Below are 22920 nucleotides of genomic sequence, written 5' to 3' on the forward strand. Positions count from 1 at the left end.
TCCCCAAAAATATTTAAATGCGTGTGCAGCCGGTCCTCTGGTTAGGGTTAGGGAGACTGAGCTGGAAATCAGATAAGATGGCAAGAGAAGCCCTAACGTGCCCCAAAATAATAAGACCTCCTCGAAAATAAGGCCAAGCGCTTATTTCGGGGTTCAAAAAATATAAGAAAGGGTCTTATTTTCAGGGAAACATGGTATATACTCTTTGAGTAGAACCACACTTGGCCTACTGCTTCTAATTTTATTCGCTGCAATACAAAAAAGATGCTGAGATAGAAAGAATGTAAAGAAGAGCAACAAAAATGATTAGAACATAACATAATATAACATCAGAGTTGGAAGGGACCTTGGAGGCCTTCTAGTCCAACCCCCTGCCCAGGCAGGAAACCCTACACCATCTCAGTCAGATGGTTATCCAACATTTTCTTAAAAATTTCCAGTGTTGGAGCATTCACAACTTCTGCAGGCAAGTCGTTCCACTGATTAATTGTTCTAACTGTCAGGAAATTTCTCCTTAGTTCTAAGTTGCTTCTTTCCTTGATCAGTTTCCACCCATTGCTTCTTGTTCTACCCTCAGGTGCTCTGGAGAACAGCCCAACTCCCACTTCTCTGTGGCAGCCCCTGAGATATTGGAACACTGCTATCAGAAGCTGGAGGCTAAAACACAGAGAAAAAAAAAAAACACCCTTTAAAAATTATCTTATTTTCAAATTGTATGCTCCCGTTTTACTCAAATGAACATGAAAAGATGCTTTTCATATTTGAAATATGGCCACACTTGAAAGCTTGAAATGTACAGTATGATTGAGCAAGCTGAAGACCAAATAAATGCAGGATGCTTGAGGAGAGATATTCTGGAGTTAAGTTTTGACTGACAAGTCCAGCTGCTAAATGTGAGGAGTCCTAATTGGTGATCTCAGAGGTTGATCCATTGTTGGATGTCTGTGGTGAGTGTGAGTAATCCAAGAAGTGATCTCATAGAACAATCTACTGACAGGTTAAAATAGTTAATTGTGGGAAAACATTCCCAGAGTGCAAGTTGGACGCACTTAATGTAAGAATCCTGGAAAAGCAATTTCTTGAGAGAAAGATCACAGAAGATTCCATAGCATGCAGTGTGAATGAGAAAAGATTGGGAGAAAGCACACATCCAACTCTTATTTGGACATAACAGGTACATAATTCAGTGATAGGAAAAAGAAGAAATTTTGCATCGTATTTAGTTGATAGTTTTCCGGTAAGCTGGGGAAAATGTCAGTATTAAGAAGAAAGAGTAGTGTTGCATTAAAAAAAAAAAAAAGGAGAATAGCACATGAAAAACAGAGGTTCCAGAGGTAATAAGCTTTGTAAATGTTTAAAGCTGGCTCCATCATCCTCCAAGCTTAATCTGGCCTGCTAGGTTGTCTATCCTTCCTCACTTGTGCCTACTCTGTGTCTCCTGCCGGTACCATCAGAAGTCTTGGCAAGAGGATTATGGTTTATTGGTGTAATTTACCTTATGTTTGTTAGATGCAATAACCTGTACTCTGCTCTGGGAAGTCCTGTGGGGAGGGGGGAGGGGAGGGGAAAGGGAGAGGGAGGAGGGTGGGGGTGGGGGGAATTAAGTGGTAAAAATTTTTTGTAAAACTTTTTCAATTAAAAAAAAAAGAAGTATTGGCAAGAGATGGATGGAAACTAATCAAGGATAGAACCAATCTAGAACTAAGGAGAAATTTCCTGACAGTTAGAACAATTAACCAGTGGAACAACTTGCCTCCAGAAGTTGTAAATGCTTCAGCACTGGATGTTTTTAAAAAGACACTGGACAGCCATTTGTCTGAAATGCTATAGGGTTTCCAGCCTGAGCAGGGATTTGGACTAGAAGGCCTCCAAGGTACCTTCCAACTCTTATTTTGTTATTCTGCACCATTTGGGGTTATTGTGTGGTTTCTCCCCTCCCCCTCAAAGAGAGAGTATTGTGTCTCTACCAGCAGACACAGCACCCGTATTGAGAAATGGACATAGAAACTTTGGATACGGAAGACCTCAGGTCCATCTTCAGCATCTCCGCATAGGACTGAGAAAGGTTCAAAACTGGAAGGCTGTTGTCAGTTTGGTGATAAATGCATTAGGTAAATAGGCAGTATGGCACTCCATAACACAAGCAGAAGCACAGATAACACATGGAAACTTCCCCTATTCTGTGTTATGTCATGGAATTTCTGTAGTGAGGCATGCTAGGGCTTTAGTTAGGAGGAGAGCAAAAAAAATGTTCCAGTAGAAGAATTGTGAAAAGCCTGGTGACGTTCTTAAAAAAAAATAGTGAATGGCTCTTTGTTCCTTATAACAGGCAGGGATAGCAATAAGTGGAAGGAATGAGTATCAGTGAGGCTGTATGTATATTTGCTTGTACAGTGTGTTTGTCTGTATTTCAGCCAAATGACAAGAGTAATCTTTATAATACCACACACCAGTCTTTCCTTAACTGGCACTGTCCACATAAGCTGCACTTTCAATATCCAGAATATCTAGCCAGCCTGGCAAGTAACCAAACTAACTGGGCATACAGAAGTTTCAGTTCCAATACATCTGGACAATTTCAGACAGTGTGCACAGAGAGTTGTATGTGATGATTGCAGGGAAATTACCACTGTCGCAAACAGGGCCAATCTATCTGACTCTGCAAATTAGCATAGCAAGGGCGCACAGTGTACAGGATGCAATAAACTGAAGAATTATTCTCCGGGTTCATTTTGTGGCTCTTTCAGTCTGTCCTAGAATTCTGCCATTGCTACTGGGAGCCCTTGCAAAGCAGATTTCTTCATTCAGAGTGTCCACATTTCATGTTTTGTTTAATCATTCCCTGGGAATGCAGGCTATGCCATCAAGTGGGAAACACCTCATAAAAGGCATTGAAAAGTAGAAGGATCAAAGATTCAAAGTTACTCAGCATATTAATACCAACCCAGCAGCAGCGCCATAGCAACTGGAAGACGAGTACTTGGCGTGGAACGCAGGAGCAAGGCAGGCCTTTGACGGAACACAAGAAGCAAATGAATGGAAATAACATGATGTTCTAGCTTTTCTGTGCTGTGAGAGACATGTGCAGCTTAATCCCCCAGTGGCAGAGGTCCCAGAATCTCCAGGGTCCTTCAAAAGCAGAGGAGACGGTGAGCAGGGAGATGCAGTCTGAAGGTGTGCTGGCAGACCGAATGCTGGAGAAGTGTTTATTCAGTGGAATCTCTTTTCCAGGTGTCAGCTGAAGGATCCCATCTGGGAAGAGAGCCAAAAGAGGCAGAAAGGATCACACAGAGACCTCAGAACATTCAGCAGGAGATCCTATCATTTGCTGAGATTGGGTTAATGACAAGAAAGTTTTTTTTTTAAAAAAATGATTCTACAATGCCGTTTTCCCACTGTTACATCTAAATCTTGCACAACTTAACAAAAGGATCCAAGCTGTAATCCTCTAGCCCATTTATCACTATTTCTTTTTAAGACCTTTAAGGGTGGCCAGTATTCATTGGCCACGTTGAAAGGTTTAAAGAAGAACTTTTGAGGCAGTTATCCTGTACATATGTCTCTCTGAACTTAGCTGAACTTCAATCCTGTACAAGATCATGCTGTAAATATTGTAAATCACAACAGCTCTGTCCCATCTTGATGCAACAATACCTCCTGGGTTTGGAAGGGCAGTTTGTGAATTGTGCCCAAACCTCGAGAACGTGAGCAGGAAAGAACTGGGTAATGTTTCTAGAGCTGTGTTTCTCAGCCTTGGAACTTTGTGGACTTCTACTTCCAGAATTCCCCAGCTAGCATGGTTGGCACAGGAACTCTGGGAGACAAAGTCCACACATCTTAAAAGTTGTCAAGATAGAGAAAGACTATTCTAGAGAACTGATTGCTAAAAAAAAAATTAGAAAGGTCAGCTGAGGTTGATGAAAGGAGTGTTTGTTCAAAAAACACAAAACAGACATTCAAAATACAGTAGATTGATGGTTATGGAGAATACTCTGCACTCCAGAAAGGAGGCCTGTGAAAAACAAAAACATTAGAAACATGTGCCTTGAATTGAAACTGGTAAGAACTGGAAGATACTAAGGGAGCCACATGTATTACTGTACTTTATTAAAGTAGTAATATATATCTTCTGAAATGTAACATAAAGCCATGCTAAATAAATAAAGGCAATAATGTAGGAGGGACTTAAATGTGGAAAAGCGATTATGTACGCCATCTGGTGAAAGAGTCTTTCGATATGTTTTGATTGTTTGCTGAAATAGTTGCATAAAACCCAAGCAATTCTAAAAACAAAGTACTAAAATAACTTTTAAAAACTCACCTAAGACATTTTAGTAATTTGCCTATTTTCTACAGTTTTGTCTCTTGTCACTTTTGTCTCAGACAACCCAGGGGCCATCGCTAACTCACTCAATAGATGAGAAAAATAAAACAATATAAAACTGTCCAATTTCTCACATGTAAAACATCATGCTGATGCTTGGTGAATTATATTGCCATTGTTAGAATATTGATTAATCTCTTTATTAATTCTTATCATGTCAATTTCTGAACATGGCTATTGCATTGTCATGCACACTATTTTGATGATCTCTAATATTTGCCACCTGATGAAAACGATCCATTTTTTAAAAAAAAAGTATTGGTCTCATGCACATCACATATTCATCAAATTCAGCTATTTCCTCATGATGCAGCCTCCATATATATGCTTTTAAAACAAAATGGAAGCTTTGAATTCAGCTTACAAGAAGAAACTTGAGGATCAGGCCTGAAGTATTTTATTTCATTTTATTTTATTTCTTGCTTTTAAAGGAAAAATCTTCTTAGACCAATTCCCAGAGGTGTGTTTATTCCTTAAGTCAAATAATTTACATTAATTGTAAATCACAATCATGAAACTAAACATTTACACAACACAACATCAACTGTTATTTCAAATTAGCAAAAATCTGACACATATTACCCTCAAGTCTTGATCTCTCTTATTTACTTGAAAAATTTTGATCTATTTGAAAGCAACAAATTGGACATAAATATCAGATACTGGGCTTTGTACCAGAGGTCCAGCTATCACTGGAAGAGCAGTCCTTTGCAACTCTTAGACAAACTATAGAACAAGAATAGGGGTGATTCCTATTGGAACAGCCCATTTAAGCCACTGGTCTGTTCTCCCAGTGGCTAACCAACTATACAAGGAAGTCCAGTAGGTACCCAATAGTTCAGGGGTCTCCAACCTTGGCAACTTTAAGACTTGTGGACTTCAAAATCCCAGAGTTCCTCAGCCAGCTTTGTTCTGGGAGCTGAAATCCACAAGTCTTAATGTTGCCAAGGTTGGAGACCCCTGCAATAGCTGACCTCCAAGGCAACCATATGACCATCAACTCTAAAATGCACTGATCTCACTGAATCCTTGATATGGAATTGTAAAGTGAGTACAGTAAAATACAGATGGTCTGTTTCAACCTCGCTTGATGTCTTAATCAACTTAATAAATTTTGTAGACCGTGTATGCTGGGGAATCCTGGGAGTTGAAATCCATTTTAAAGTTGCCAAGATTGAGAAATTCTGCTGTTTTGTAACTTCTCTAGCTATCTGCATATGGAACTTTTAACATTCCTCATTAGGCCTTTTCCTAATGAGAACCAGAAGAATTTTACGTATAATTCCTTCTGGCAGAAAAGGATCCTTAAATAATACAAGTTGTTGTGAAGTTTGCATGTATAGCTTGTAGAACCCATGCACTATCAATGGCAATTAACTTTGGACTGACCCTTGGGGACTATATAATATACAGCACTGCAAAAATTCACTAGAACAAAAATAAAAGAAGCCCAGTTATCGTAACTCAACTTCCATAGAACTCTACCCAAATGTCTAAAAACCTTTATCGACATACTTTTCTCAAATTTTATGTACATTATTTTTACTCTCTTTTCTCTTTCTTCTTTCTTCTCTCTTATTTTATTACATTTTATTTAACTGCTCTAATGTATATATTGGGTCAGTGACCTGTAATAAAATAATTGAGACCCATTTAGCTTAATGATGAAGGCACCAAGCTAGAAACCAGGAGTCTTGTGAGTTCTAGTTCCATTTTAAGGCATGAAAACCAACTGGGTGACTTTGGGTCAGTCAGCCCAACTCACCTCACAGAGTTGAGATGACACAGCATATCTAAATGTAACAGTTGCTTCTTGGAAAGGAAATAAGCCTTAGGAGGACAAGATTTGTTTTGGTTTGTTTGTTTGTGAAGGTTTCCTTACAGAGAAGCAAGAGATACAGATAACTCTTCTGCTTTATTATGCTAACATGTCAGTTGCTTTAGCAATAGATATCCAGACATATTTGTTGCAAATTACTGCATTTTTATTAGGGCTTGAGGGATATTTGCCTCCTCCACCCAAAACCCCCCCGGGTCCAATGGCCTAAGAGATTAAGGGTTTTAACTCAGGAAGATGCCAATTTCTGCTTTGTAGCAGGCAACAAAAAGTTTGGGTTAGTTTGGTCCTTCCCTTTATCCTTCTGCTGAAACTTTCACCTTCCCCTTGCAGTTTCACACAAAAGTTTACCAGGATTGAGACATATGTCTTTACATATCATCTTTAAGTCTCCGCCTTTTAACCAAACCCAATTCTTCACTTATTTGGGGGTTCACATTTTACTTATACAGAAGCAAAAGTCACCAGAACAGCCCTTACAAAGGGCTATTGTAACATCACGGTACATCAAAAGGAAATAGAAATCTCAAAACTAGTTTCTAATTTGTCCAGTTAGAACAATTAACCAATGGAACTGCTTGCCTTCAGAAGTTTTGGGTTGTCTATCAACCGGCAGTTTTAAGAAGAGACTAGACAGCTACTTATCTGGAATGGTGTAAGGTCTCCTGCTTGAGCAGGAGGTTGGACTAGAAAATCTGCAAGGTTCTTTCCAACTCTGTTATTCTTTTATTAATGCAGCCTTCTTGGCATCTGCAGCAGAAAGGGAGTTGCTCTTGCATCCCATTTGCTGACCTCTTGTGGACAGGATGTCCTTGATGTCAACATATCCATATATAGCAGATGACCATATTAATAGGATATTTTACACCTAGTAATTTCTAAACAATTCAACCACACTTTCATATTGAAACATGAACTACCTGCTATTTCATCTCTTGCATTTGTTTGTTTGTTTGTCACCTATTTTACCATGTAAAATTCTGGGCAGCTTACAATCAATTCTGCTTTCAAGAAAACACAACTGACTTTATTAAGAAAAGGCTTTGTTTTACCTGTGTGATAGACATCTCCTCAAAATGCAGGGCGTTCATGCTCATCATTGCTAGTTCTCGCCCTCACTGTAATTATAGATAATGTTTATAATTTTTTTTTAAAAAAATGGAGTCAAGTACAGAAGAATCTATCCCACAGATTAATAAAGATGTCCACCCAAATATTAGATACTTAGATATAGGGGAACAGAAGTGGAGAAGACACTTGAATCTCCAAGTTGGGCCATAGCTGTCTATCTGATGTTGGGTCCATCAGTTCAGCAGAGCCTCATGCTACTCCAGACTCTTGTGGCACTTTAAAGACAAGGAAGTTGGATATGGTATAAGCTATTTCAGAATTGAACCTCTCTGTTTCATTTCTTCTGCCTTCATTTCTACATTCTGTATTAGTGGATTCATTTCTAAAATTTTCTTCAAGGCCCCAGAATTCCATCTCTCCTAGAATGAAGGTATCAGTCAACAGCTTTCCACCAAGTAAAAGATAAATGATAACAATCTATAATAAAAATAGCTTTCTTTAGAAACTGAAATACCTCTGACCTTAACCAGGTAAACTTTATTTTGTTATGAGCAGGATTCCTTCAGAAATAATTGGGGCAAAGCAAAAACTGCATGAGGGCAATAATGTACCCCAAATGTCTGGAAATATACAAGCTAGTTGCCAAATCTGATTAGTATTCAATTTGAAAAAATGATGGTGATTGCAATTTGGTTTGTTTTTCCACAGCACTAATTAGTTTTCTCTTACTTGTCTCCAAGTTACAAAACTCTTCTAAAGTACTGTATAAGAATGAAGAATCAATAACAACTCTGGCTTTTCTTTACAAAAGTGAAGATACTCCATAATGTGCCTCTTTTTACCAGCTCTCCTGGCAAGGAGAGGAAACATGGTGCACTGGGAATACCATGTCATTTCCCAAAGGCATCTATCCAAGCATGACTGTGGCCAGAAATATCCTACGGTAAGAACTATTTCCATAAACAGAAGACATACCTGACTTACGTAATTGGCAATATTAAACTAAGAGATTGAGTCTTAACATTGCTCTTCACTGGAGGGCAGAGTTTATATATTTAAGACTGATGGAAAACTTGAGTGTATTCATTATCATAAGGTTTAAGAAGCATTAGTTAAGGGACCTTGAGCATAGAATGATGTATTTACAGACTTTTTTTTTAACCAAGACTTGTTTTATAGACTTGAATTCTTGTTAGAATTGTTAAAAGATGCCAAAATAAAAGATTTTATATACTCAAGAATCTTAGCACTTGAACTGAGTTTTCTCTGGATTCCCAATAACTGAGAAGGAAAATACAGATCATATATTATTCATTGTAATCATTTGACAGCTAGGTAAAATCCAGATGGTTACACTGGGAATAGGAATTTGACCATGACGGACAAGATGGAAGAAGAAGCATTTTGAAGGCAACCAGGGCTCAGTTGGCAGGGCCAAAAAAATATTGTGCCAAGCTTTTCACAAAATGGATTAAATATCAAAAACCATTCGTTGTTATTATTAAACATACCAACTTCTTTTTTTAAAGTTCTTTCTCCACCTTTTGGGTCATTTCCCTATAATATAATTCTTTCATTGTTGATGATTTCCGCTCACTCTGGATTCCGCACATGAGTGATGGCTGTTCCTTGATGGGGTTGATTTGGCAGGAGACAAAATGCTCTCTTTTCCAAACCCTAAGCTATGGAAACAGAATGTCCCCATAACACCAATGAAAACAGTGCTTCAGTTTAAACAGAAGCAGACAACAATGCAACTATGGTACAACGATGGTACAATAAACTGCTGCTGCTCCTGCTCCTAAACCACTACTAATTCCCATAATTAAGTTCATGGGTGGGAATTGCCTTTGGCAACTTGTATAATTTTTTTTTAAAAAATCCACTGTTGTAAAAGGTGAAATAAGCTGCGAAGTTGGAGATGATGTGTGAAGGACTGTGGTCCTTCACCATAAGAGGTTGATGATCTTCTGTTGAGACATGCAATGATTTCCTTTACATAATGAATTCCATCATACACAACTGAGGGACACTTCATGACGAAGCTAAGAATGTAAGGACCCTGCCAGATGAGGCCAATGGCCTGCTTAATTCATCACGTTCTGCCATTCCTGGCCAGGAGTGGCCCGCAAGCAGAGCAGGCGAACCACAATTCAATCACAATTCAAAAGCATATATTGCAATTAAAATCTTAAAACCATTTTAAAACATTTTAAAGCTTTTTTTTTTACTACTGATTTGCCTGAACCAGTAGTTTTTATTGTTAAGACTTCGCACTTATGACTCAGTTCAAGCATGCCGGCTGAAGTTCATCCCTGATTGGCTAAGCAGCCAACTAGCGGGAAAACACAGCCTTCCTATTGGTTCCTCCATCTGACAGCTCCTCTATTTACACAGCTGTCAGACGGCAACAGTCTGTCAGTGTTACGGCTCACAGGGAGTTGCCTTGTTCTGTTAGCTACTGTTGTGTTTGAAATAAACGCATTGTGTTACATCAGCCTAGCCTGAGTTTGGTACCTGCCTTGTTCTCCATACAGAGCATTTATCACTACTGATTTGCCGAAATCGGAGCGAACCAGGGGTAGCATTTCACCCCTGGTTGAGAGGGTTCTCCCTATGTGAAATCAGAGCAGGGAGAGCTAGAATATGGGGTTATTCAGCTATAGCCCTGTATTGCTAAATACCTTCCCTTCAGAGGCCCAAACCGTGGCCTCCTTATAGTTCTTTTCTGAGGGAAATGAAGCCACTCTTCCTTTGAATTGTCTAGGGATAAGAACATTGCATATTGTTGACAAGTTTTGCTTTGAGGGTACTGTCGTTTTATACTTTTATCGGTTTTTTTTTATGAATATAGAATCATTTTCAATGGGATTAAAAATGCCAGTAAATAAATAAATGGCCATAGATCAGCCTTGGAATTTTTATTTGAGTGAAACACTATGGTTGTTTCTGCCAGTCTTCCTTCCTAAGACAATTGTGCTGCATGTGGCTGTGCTCTCCTGGCACTCTCGTTCCCCAAAGAGCCTAAAATTATCCTAGAAACAATAATAAATCACCCTCTGCCTCTGAGGGTTTGCCTGTGAGCTCAGACATAACTAGCATACCATGTGTGCCATTTATAAACCAAATGTGTACTCCTCTTGCCTCCGCTGAAGCCAAGCACAGCCTGTTCCTTGCGGATCATAATTACACTAACAGTAGCTCTGCTAACTCTTCAGCTATCAGTGTCAAGATCAGAGAGTTTAGGAGCTAGCTGAAAATTAGCCTTGGCAGCTGAGAAACAGGGTTATGCTCCAGCTACAGAACTGTACATCTCACTGCACTTCAGTGATGTTGGGGGTAACCACAGCTATGAGTTTTGCATTTGAGCTTTGTCTCAACCCACAAGAGGCTGGCTGCCTTGACACTAGCGGCAACCTTTCTCTTGCTTTTCCCCATCTATCCATCTATACCCAGGCATCCTTCCTTCCTTCCTTCCTTCCTTCCTTCCTTCCTTCCTTCCTTCCTTCCTTTCTTCCTTTTAAAAAAAAATTAGCAAAATGCAAACTTGCTAGGACTGGGTTCAGTACCTCTACACATTTCAAAAGTAACAGGTAGACAAAAGAACATTGGCCCTGAAAGTTTCGAAGAGATTCCAAATGAGGAATCAGCCTGAGAAAGACGTCTTCCATTATTGTGTTTGTACGATTCAGCCTCTGAAGAATTACAATGGGTCGCTTAGCATCACTATCATTGCATTTGCACAGGTAGTCCTCAACTTATAGCCATTTGTTTGGTAGCCATTCAAAGTTATGACGCCGCTCAAAAAAGTTTATATTGTAAGAATATAAAAACTACAGGAGATTTCATTGTTAACCACGTCTGAGAAAAAGTTTGGGAGAAACTGATTAAAAGGGTGTGAGAGATCACGATGAGTGAAAATTGAAAAATAGAGTGATGCTTACACTGAGTTCAAACATTCCTCTGAGCAAAATCCAGAAAAATCCAGCTGCACACACACACTTTCCTGCTTCTCTGATATCCAGCTATATGACTAACAGTGATTTTTTCTTGGTCACACACATCCATAGGAAGAGATTTATTTACAGGGCATTTGTATGAGCTGTAGTTACATGTAAATATGAGAATTGCACTAATAAAAGATAATGTGCATGGGGGAACTCTACTTTTTTATTTTGCTGGCCATCGACAGTTACTATTTGGATAAATTCCAGTACTGCTCCCTAGTCATATGATTCTGTATAACTAGTAACTGTAAACATATTTTCCATATTCGGGATTGACCTAAAGAAAGGGAACACAACAATTTTATTACTGAGCTGGTTTATTGTACCAGATAGAATTCCTAGAAACTCTGAAATTCCTGGTTATAACTCTCAAAATACAAATTTCTGACTTAAGAATTAATCCATTTTTTTCCTTTCCTTTCCTTTCCTTTCCTTTCCTTTCCTTTCCTTTCCTTCCCTTCCCTTCCCTTCCCTTCTTTCCTTTCCTTTCCTTTCCCTTTCCTTTCCTTCTTTCCTTTCCTCTCTTCTTCCTTCCTTTCCTTCCTTCTTTCCTCTCCTCTCCTTTCCTTTCCTTCTTTCCTTTCCTTTCCTTCCTTCTTCCTTTCCTTTCCTTCCTTCCTTCCTTCTTTCCTTCTTCCTTCCTTCCCTTCCTTCCTTCCTTTCCTTTCCTTCCCTTCCCTTCCCTTCTCTTTTCTTCCCTTCTTTCCTTTCCTTTCCCTTTCCTTTCCTTCTTTCCTTTCCTTTCCTTCCCTTCCCTTCCCTTCCCTTCTTTCCTTTCCTTTCCTTTCCCTTTCCTTTCCTTTCCCTTTCCTTTCCTTCTTTCCTTTCCTTTCCTTCCCTTCCCTCCTCTTTCCTTCCCTTCCCTTCCCTTCCCTTCTTTCCTTTCCTTTCCTCTTTTCTTTTTAACTCAATGCAATATAAGAATGAAATTGGGTAAAGTTGTTCAGAACTGTGTCCACCTGTTTATCAGCAGGATCAATCTTGAAAAACAGAACAAAAATGGGCCAAATTCAAATCAGAGGGAAACATTTGCAATAGAAAGATAGAGTTGGACAATGGGCTAAAACAGCTCTGGTGCTGCAAAGAAAAGAAAAAAAGAAATTTCCCCCTGTGAAAAAGGCAGTTGGATAACAGCTAACAAGGTGAATATTGCAGGGTGACAGTTTTTTCTTTCTCCATCTTCCCACCTTCTTATGATCTGTTTTATATACAGGGTTTCAAGTTATAATAATGCAACTGATATATAACAATATATATTGTATATTAATAATTTCCCCTTTAATTATACTGCATGTATAAAGTATCATTGACAAGATATTAAAACTTCAATAACTTGTGTATTTTACCTTGTGAGGAAATGAAAAGGAATCACAGCTCTGTATAATTTTGTTTGACTAATTTGCTTTCTGCTTGTAGCTCAGGAGCAAGCAAGCAACTACCTTTGTAGAATAACTCTATTCCAAACTTAAGTCTGTTCTTCACATTGTTGGTCAAATGCCTTTTTTTAAGGTTTAGGGTTAGGAATGGAAGTTGATGGAGCATTATCAAACTTCAAATGACATCCGTGCAAAACAGCGCCTGGTTATACAGATCATCCAAATTGGGAAGAAAATACAGTAGTTGCCTTTTGGGGAATGAGGAGAGATTATTTTGGAATGCTCCCTTTCTGAGTCATTAAAGAAAACATTTTCATGCAATTATGCTTGAGGGAATCAACTGTCTAGATCAATTTCCTTTCAAACTGGAGCCTCCGTATATCAGGAATCATGATAGGGATTCTGTTCCTCTTGTTTAGGTTAATAAACAGGAAACATCTAAACAGCTTCCACAATTTTTTTTTTAAAAAAATGAAAAGCAACCATGGGTCTTTGGCAGGTGGAGCTGAGAACTTGGAGAAGGAGAAGCTAATTATTATTATTATTATTATTTTGCTTCCCCCTTTGTTGCTGTTCAGATCCAGCCTCCCTCCCTAAACCATTTTTTTCCAATCCATGAGGCAGCCCCAGGGAAAGAAGAATTAATTCTGAACTATCAAAGTCAGGAACAGAATAGTTAGACCAGTCAGTCTTTCATTAGAGGTCCCATACATTAAAGTTGCTGAGGTTCAGAAACACTGGTTTAGATAGTCACTCTCCAACTTTGTTCCCAATCAAAGGCTGCTTTTCAGAAACAGGAACTTTGGCTGCTTCAAGTTACCACCCCTAATGGCCCCTCACCTAGTGAAGGAAACAATAATATAACATCTGGAATTGTTTGAGCTACTTCTGTGGATCTGTGGAGGCATTTTGCTTAACGGAATTCCAAATATGCAAGCAGGGAGAGCAGAAACATCTTTGTAGGCTTTTCCCTCTTGGATGTTAAAACCCTAGAAAGAGTGCAGAGAAGAGCAACAAAGATGTTAAAGGGTCTGGAGGCTAAACAATATGACAAACGATTGAGGAAACTAGGTATGTCTAGTCTAATGAAGAGAAGGACTATGGTGATATGACAGCAGTCTTCAAGTACTTAGTGGGTTTCCACAAAGAGAGAGTTGACCTATTTTGTAAAGCACTTGAGGGCAGGGCAAGTATTATTGGTAGAAGATCATTAAGGACAGATCCAACTTAGAACTAGAGAGAAATTTCTTGACAGTGAGAACAATTAATGTTGATATTTATTATTCTAATAAATTATAGAATATTCTATATTCTAGAATATTATTCTAATATTTCAATGCTTTATCTTGTTATCGTTTCTTAGTTGTGAGCCTCCTACATTTGTTTCTTAGAGAGATGGGTGGCTTATAAAAGTAAATGAATAAACAAATCTATTTAAGAGCTTACTATTTTGTCTTTTCCTTTAAAATTAGTGAGAAAGCGTGCCTCAATGATATATCACTAGATTTTAATAGTACAACTTTTGGGGCCATGAAACTAGGATAGGCTGTAGGTAACCCCCCAGACTAAGAACTAATCATCTCTAATATAAATAAATATATACTATATTTTTTTACAGTAAATACAATGAATAGTTGTCCTGCTACTAACTGCTTCAGGACTTTTGTTGGACAGGAAATAAATAGTATTCCAAATAAGGAACACCTCCAAATGAGTAGATGTCCCTTCAAACAGAGAACTATTCTTTATAGAGGAGGATTCATGGACAATTGACAGCTTGTCTCCTGATCCTCAAATTAGAGAGATATCTTTTGCACATTCCTAATAATGTTCTGAGAGATACCATCCCAGAAAGGTCATTCATGATAGCAAGTTCAAAAGAGAGATCAGGTTAAAATATGATCCACTGAAGAGAAGACAGCTTCTACAGTATTCTGCAAAGAAATACAACAAAGGGAGTACACTTTTATAGGATCCCATCACTCATTGAGGTTATCTCAGAAAATCATCTACAGTTGTCATACATTTGTCCATATCCACATGAGGTCAAGTCTTCTTTGTAGATGTCTCAGCTTCTTGGAATCTGGTAAAGGACCTAACCTCTTAATTTGCATTTAAAAAGGTCCTGAAAGACACATTTTAAAACAGGGCTTTTATTCGTTCATAAAAATTGCTCCCAAATGATTTAACCCACCTGATAAGATTAATTCCCACAACACTGTCAAACTACCTAGTAGGGCTGTATTACTATTATTCTTCTCAACTTTCCTATTATCTTTTTCCTTCTCCTCTTATGTCTATAACGTTATTGCTTGTATCTTAGGATTTATATTAATTGTTTTATTTAGTGTCCTAGTATGATTTATGTTGATTGCTTATTTAATATCCTATGACTATCGTTAAGTGTTGTATCTCATGATTTCTGGTGAATGTATCTTATGATGATTATGATCATGATTTATCACTTGTTTTTATGTACAATGAGAGCTTATGCACCAGAGAAAAATTCCTTGTGTGTCCAATCATGCTTGATCAATAAAGAATTCTATTCTATTCTATTCTATTCTATTCTATTTTTTCTTTTCTTTTCTTTTCTTTTCTTTTCTAGAATAGAATAGAATAGAATAGAATAGAATAGAATCTCAGTGTACATAAAAGAAAAGATACGTTCATCAAGGTACAACATTTACAACACAATCAATGATCAATATATCAATATAAATCATAAGGATTGCCAGCAACAAGTTATAGTCATACAGTCATAAGTGTATGACTTATGACTTATGACTTTTCTATTTCTATTTCTATTTTTATTCTACTCACAAACTGGATTCAGAAGAAATGGGGTCACCAGACCACATGGATATCATCTGATGGATAATGGAAAAGGCAAGGAAATGTCAAAAAGACATCTATTTTTTTGTTTTATTGATTATACTAAGGCTTTAAACTATGTAAATCACACTCTTTAGATTAAAAACATGGGTATATCATGCAACTCCATCTGCTGTTCTAAGACTTCAGAAAGCTGAACCAAGAAAAATTGCTTCCATTGAAGTGCTGAAGAAAATTATTGAGAATGTCCAGGACTGCAGGAAAAATAAATTCTTCAACATTAGAGAATTAAAACCAACTTGTTCACTGGGAGCACTGATGAAGGTGAAGCTAACTATTTTGAACATAAAATGAAAAAAGAAAAATCACTTGATAAAATTTGAAAGATGCTGTGGATATAATTTACTAGAATTTCAGTAAAGCGTTTGATAAAGTTGACCACAGCCTTCTACTTGATAAGATAGAAAAATGTGGGTTACACGGCATCACCACCAGATGGGTTTGTAACTGGCTGACCAATCACACTCAACATGTAGTCCTAAATGGAACTGCATCTACATGGAGGGAAATGAGCAGTGGGGTACCCCAAGGCTTTGTCTTGGACCTAGTACTCTTCAATATTTTCATCAATGACTTAAATGAGAGGATAGAAGGGGAACTTATCAAATTTGCAGACAACACCAAGTTGGCAGGAACAGCCAATACTCCAAAAGATAGGTTCAAGATACTGAAGGATCTTGACATACTTGAACACTTGGCCCTATCTAACAAAATAAAATTCAATGTACAGAAAAGTAAGGAAGGACCAGAAGCAATGGATAAAAATTAATCAAGGAGAGAAGCAACCTAGAATTAAGGAGAAATTTTCTGATAGTTAGAACAATTTATCAGTGGAACAACTTGTCTCCAGAAGTTGTGGATGCTCCAACACTGGAAGTTTTTAAGAAGAGCTTGAACAACCATTTATCTGAAATGCATTAGGGTTTCCTTGCTTGAGCAAGGAGTTGGATTAGGAGATCTCCAAGGTCCCTTCCAACTCTGTTATTCTGTTAAAAAGAGGCCAAAAGAAGACAAAATTACTGGGTGCTATCACTGATCGCGAATATAAGCTTACAGTTACTCAAACAAGCAGTTACAGAGCAGAGTCCTAGAGAAATGATATCCATCAAAAGCCACTGATCAACTGACCATTTTTAAATATAGGTTATGTTGCTTGAGCAGGGGGCTCTACTAAAAGACCTCCAAGGTCATTTCCAGCTTCTATTCTATTCTATTCTATTCTATTCTATTCTATTCTGTTCTGTTCTGTTCTGTTCTGTTCTGTTCTGTTCTATTATTCTATCCTATCCTATCCTATCCTATCCTATTCTATTTTGTTGTATTCATGCTACAACTTAAAACTATTCCTATGATTCAATTGCAAACAATGCCCTGTGTAATTTCCAGACATTTATCAGTGGAATTTGTTTGAATTTTTCAGTGGTAACTGATGACAAACAATCATAATGCTATGGAACCATAGCAGTATGCTTTGCTTCACTTCATTGTATATCTAAAATGGAGGGGTTCCCATCTCCTGCCTCGGTCAAAGAATTTCTAACCTAAATAATTCTACAATAAGATGATTTCCAGTCCTCCCTGAAGACAAAAATGTGTGTATGATTACAAGAAACTACTAAGGTAATCCTCAACATATGACCACAATTGACCCCAACGTTTCTGCTGCTAAAAAAGACAGTTGTTAAGTGAATTGTACCCCATTTTATGACCTTTTGCCACAGTTGCAGTAAAGGAAACCACTGCAGTTATTAAGTGAATCATGCGTTTGTTAAGCAAATCCTTTGACTTTGTTGGTCGGAAGCCAGATGGGAAGGTGACCAGTGGTGATCAGATGACCTCAGGAGGGTTAACTGTCAAAAATACACGCTAGTTGCCAAATTTTGATCCTGTGATTGTGGGGATGCTGCAATGATTGTACATGTAAAAAAAACAACTGGTCAGTGCCATTGCAACTGGTCAGTGCAAATGGAAATTAGGCTTCAAAAAACTGTCGTCAGCACAGTAACTACCCAGTGGAGGGCAATCTAATGTGAATCAGGAGAGAAGAGATGGAAGGCATCACAGCATTTCAAATGGGCTGCAGCCAAGGGCCTTGTCAGGGAGACTAAAAGCCATATCCAGACCATGAATTGTTTGGCTTCAGAACCTACCAGCCTTAGAGTTGTGAGTTCTTCTACGTCAGGGGTGTCAAACTCAAGGCCTGTGGGCCGGATGCAGCCCATGGGGTGCTTAGATCTGGCCCGTGGGCCTGCTCTGTAACGTTTTTTTTCATATATACCAGTGTGAATAGAACTCCTACTAACTTCTATTTTGTACATTGTTACAATACATTGACTTCCTGTTGGTTGCTGGTACCTATTATTAAATGGAATGATGGCATAATACAAGAAATGGTTTTGTTTAAAAGGCTGATTAACTTCTAAGTAGGCCTGATGCGTAGAATTGCATGCCCATTACTGTTTTCAGAGACAGCATCATTATGATCAAAAAGCAAATTGTTCATAGTAATGAAGAACAAGCAACAAAGAACGCTGGCATTTTCCTCAGAAATGTTAGCCACTTTTAAAGACATTCACAGATAATTATTTTCACTCACACCAAGTTTTAGTTACATCCAAAAATGACACAGGGGATTCTATATTAATTGACTCAAAGATTGCCTGAATTTAACAGGTTGAGCTAATACATTATAATATTTTTCAATTCAGATCACTTATAACCCCAAAAGTAAGCTGCATGATTGACATACAAATATTTATTTATTTATTTATTCATTCAGTCATTCATTCATTCATTTAGAAAATGTATATTTTCTAAAATTCATCTTGGTACTCATATCTATTATACATAGTAATCACATTTTGTTGCCAGGGGTTGATGGATTATTGTTTTTTTTTGTTTTTTATTACTATTTTTTATTATTTTTTCTATACTGTCCGCCTACTTACTCACGGCCACTTTAGGCAGCCTACAAAGAATAAAAGTATAGTATAGAATTTTTAAAACAAAACAAAACAAAAAGCAATAACTCCCACCCTCTCTGGTGACAACACACAGTTAATATGTACAGCAAATGTGAGCATCAAGATGAATGGACTTTTCCCTTTCGTTTATTCTTGGTCAGACAAAGGAGCAGAATGATATTTCCCTTTCTATAGTCTAATCCAGCAAACCAATCATGTAGAAAAGAGCTAAAACCAGAGAGGGCTAATTGTGTATGCATGACATCCTAATCTTTAGGTGTGGAAAACAAAATCATATTATATCCACTGGATTTCAATGGTTTACCTTGGTCTTGCACGTGTGCAGAAATTCTTCTTTTTTTCCAAACAAATATTAACCATTATACCAATCTGAGTCTATAGTAAGTACAATTAGAGCAGCGGTGGGTAATTAATTTTCCCAAGGGGCCACATAAGAAACTGGGATAGTTGTAGAGGGCCTCCTCTGCCTCCCTGACACACACACTGCTGTCCTACCTCCTGCCACTGCTGTCTCAACCCTCGTCATCAATTCTCCACTCTCTGTGCCATGTCAACACCATACATTGGAAAGGACAGCTGAAGGGCTCGATGTGGCCTGTGGTCCATAAAATATCAACATCTGAATTACAGCCGGCTCATGGGGTGCTGAGATCTGGTCCATGGGGCTGCCCTAGAAACAGCTTAGGACAACCTGCTGCGGCCCTCCTGAACTCCATTTTCGCTGGCAGAGGGTTGCAGGAAGCCATTGCAGCCGAAAATGGAGCTCGGGAGCCTGTTTTCACTGGCAGAGTGCTCGGGCCACCACAGGTGCCCCTGACACAAGTAACTTCGAACTGGCCATGCCCGCCCTGGCCACACCCAGCCCGGCCCCACAACCCTAATGCAGCCCTCAATGAAATCAAGTTTGACACCCCTGGGTTAGAGGCTGGGAGATGTGAGGTCTAGTCCTGCTTAGACACAAAAACAACTGGTGACCTTGGAAGAAGGCAAAGCAAGCCCCTTATAAAAAACATTGCCAAGAAAACTGCATGGATGTGTGCTTGAAGCCCCCACCTCCCCAAAAGCTCTGCTCTGCTCAGCTATGCAGTGCTATTATACTATATTCAATCTGCTCCCTATGAAGACAATAAGGAGAATGGGATTTTTTTATGGGCTTGCATTTTGTCACCAGCTGGTGTGGGCCACTGCGCTATTGGAGCAGAACTGAGTATCCCAGGTCCCCACTTAGCAGAAGCATCAGACCCTCCAAAATTCAGGACAGTATTTCCCACCAGACCATTAAATCCTTGCGCAACTGTAGTAATGAGAATTCCAGACAAAAACTTCATTGTTTTACTAACTAAGTTCTCCTATCAATCTAGACCTGGGGGGGGAAAAACAAGCACATTTGTACGTGTTAGTTAAAATGTTGGCGCCATCAAATGTCAGCTCAGTCTCAAAATGAAAATGTTCTCATGTTCTCTGGGTCCGTTTCCTGGAAGTTTCTTGCAAAGGCCGGCTTCCTTGCGCACATGTGCCTCCCTTGGTAAATATGAGTGAAAGCAAAGGGAGACCATCTAAAACAGGGATCATTGTTATGCATGGAAAGCACCCTGTTCCTTAAAGCACTTAGTTTCCAAGTAAACAAGCTGGGGAGGCAATTTTTGCAAAAGGGGCTGATTCATGAGCAGCAAGGCTAACCCGTAGGCTGGAGGACTGCCCAGCCTCTTGGAGGGGGTGTGCAGAGCTCTTTTAACACCATGCTTCCCCCTTCCTTAACAGAGAGAGCTATGTGACAAACACACTCTTGACCACACCACAATCATATGCTTTCCGGGCAGACTGCTTATCTTACGAGTCTATCACTGAATGCTTTTGATGCTCATTTTTCTTCTTGCTGTTATCATTGGCCAACAACCTTAAGTTTTCAGTGTTATGAGATCTTTCCCAAGAATAGCAAATGTCAATAGACCCATTTGTAAGAACATTTTCTTTGCTGCCATGTGGAATTGTTGTTCTTAGAATATTTTAAAGTACACATACTCGTAGACATACCGAAAAAAAGGGGAAATAGATCTGACACATCATCTCAAAGCAATGTTCCTTATTTATTTATTTATTTTGTACCATTTTGCATGGCTACTACCAGATCAGATTACATGGGGGCTGTCATTAAAGTCCACGGGCTAAAAAACCCAAAATACTAACAAGGAGGCTAATTTTAAAATCATGTGACTGAACAAACTTCTTCCATGAGGTTATACGGCCTGGGCCTCTGGTGGCTCAGACTGCTAAGACAGTCTGTTATTAACACAGCTGCTTGTAATTACTGCAGGGTCAAGTCCCACCAGGCCCAAGGTTGACTCAGCCTTTCATTCTTTATAAGGTAGGTAAAATGAGGACCCAGATTGTTGGGGGCAATGTATATAAATATACAAATAGGATGAAGACTATTGCTAACATAGTGTAAGCTGCCCTGAGCCTTCAGAGAAGGGCGGGATATAAATGTAAATTAAAAAAAAATATGCAGGGTGTTTGGGCCTCCTCTGCTGGTGTTGTTGGAAGTGGACAAAGCAGGACCTTCTCTCATAGTAAAAGTAAATAGTAAATTCTCTCAGTACTAAAGGAAAGACCTCCTCAATTCAGTTGCAAAGAAGCCTTCTTCAACCCATTTTTTTTTCTTTTATACATTTATATCAGGGGTGAAATCAACAGGTTCTGGAGAACTGGTAGCAGAAATTTTGAGTAGTTTGGAAAACCGGCAAATACCACCTCTGGCTGGCCCCAGAGTGGGGTGGGAATGGAGATTTTGCAATATCCTTCCCCCAGGAGTGGGGAGGGAATGGGATTTTTCAGTATCCTTTCCCTGGAGTAGGGTGGAAATGGAGATTTTGCAATATCCTTCCCCTGCCATGCCCACCAAGCCGCGCCCAAGCCACACCACGCCCACCGAGCCATGCCCACAGAACTGGTAGTAGAAAAATTTGGATTTCATCACTGATTTACATAATCAATTAAGAAGTTGCCTCATTTAAATGACTCTAGGTAACAAATAGTACATTAAAAGATTGAAACAAAAAAAAAAGAATTGATACAAGGTGCTAATAATAATATACCCAAAACAAAAACTATCTCACCTCTAGATCAGGGGGGAAAATGATGCCAGACAGAGAGTGTGGATTGCAGTTTCCATCACCTGATTATCATAGTTGTAGTACTTCATTATCATAGTTGTAGCCCAATACCAACTGGAGAATGCAATATATTTGCATTCCTCAGTTGGTAATTATATTTCAACATCTTCATAAGCACTCCAGACAGACGTATAAAAGCTATATATCTGTTAATTTTTTGTAATGCCATCTATTTTTTTTAATTAAAGATCATATTGTGTATTCATTCTTACAATGAAATTTGCTTCATGTTTTCTTTATTAATTTTTCACATTCCCCATTCTGGGTCTGTCGGTCTATCTGTCCATCCACCAATCCATCCCTCCACCCTGCTGAAATCAATCAACCACAGGATTTTAACTCATTCGGTCATTTTAAAACAAAAGGTACAATTAGTCCTCGCCTTACGACTACAGTTGAGCCCAAAATTTATGTTGCTAAGTGAGACATTTGTTAAGTGAGCTTTGCCCTGTTTTACAACTTATCTTGCCACAGTTAGTAAGTGCAAGTGCACTGCAGTTCTTAAATTAGTGATGGGATTGTTAAGGGAATCTGGTTTTTCCATTGACTTTGCTTGCCAGAAGATCACACAAGGTGATCATAGGATCTCAGGATAGTGCAACCGTCATAAATACAAGTCAGTTGACAAGAGTCTGAATTTTGAACATATGACCATGGGATGCTGCAATGGTCATAAGTGTGAAAAATGGTAATAATAACTCACTTTTTTCAATGCCGTAACTTCAAACCGACACCAAATGAATTGTTGCACTATCTGTACTTCTCTGTTCCAAGATGGATTTCAATATTACTAGCATTTGGGGAATGTTGAAATTTTCAGTGCTATCAGTCTGTGAGACTGAACTCACATACATAGCTATTACCAACTATTACTTGCTCCACTACACGTTGAAGATGCTCCAGTCAGCCTAGCCTTTGATTCCAGAGAGCTTAGCAATATTTGGTGCAACACTGATCTAGGAGGATAGAAACACAATTGAAATTGATTGAAAATAAACAGACGTGGGGGGGAAAACAGTGCAATGCTGCAATGTAACACAATCATGTGAGTCTCTGATCATTCCAGCAACCCAGGGTGTGGCCGCTTTTTGAAAGCATGGGACTGAGCCAGTGAGCAATAAATCAGAAAATCTGGCTGTCATCTGAATGTCAGGTGCCTGAGTCCTATTCCACCAGGGTGTGGAAACAAGTCA

The 22920-nt window shown here is 38.7% G+C and overlaps 1 long non-coding RNA gene across 1 annotated transcript; it reads right to left on the reverse strand.

The window, feature by feature from the left end:
• Window positions 1-1761: 1761 nt before the first annotated feature.
• Window positions 1762-22635, reverse strand: LOC131193372 (uncharacterized). Its single transcript, XR_009153904.1, has 3 exons — window positions 22431-22635; window positions 7274-7339; window positions 1762-3252 (listed from the first exon to the last, which is right to left on the reverse strand). It is a non-coding gene; the product is annotated as an uncharacterized LOC131193372 (long non-coding RNA).
• Window positions 22636-22920: the final 285 nt, after the last annotated feature.

This window comes from Ahaetulla prasina, chromosome 2 (genome assembly GCF_028640845.1).
Source record: "Ahaetulla prasina isolate Xishuangbanna chromosome 2, ASM2864084v1, whole genome shotgun sequence".
Lineage (NCBI taxonomy): Eukaryota > Metazoa > Chordata > Lepidosauria > Squamata > Colubridae > Ahaetulla > Ahaetulla prasina.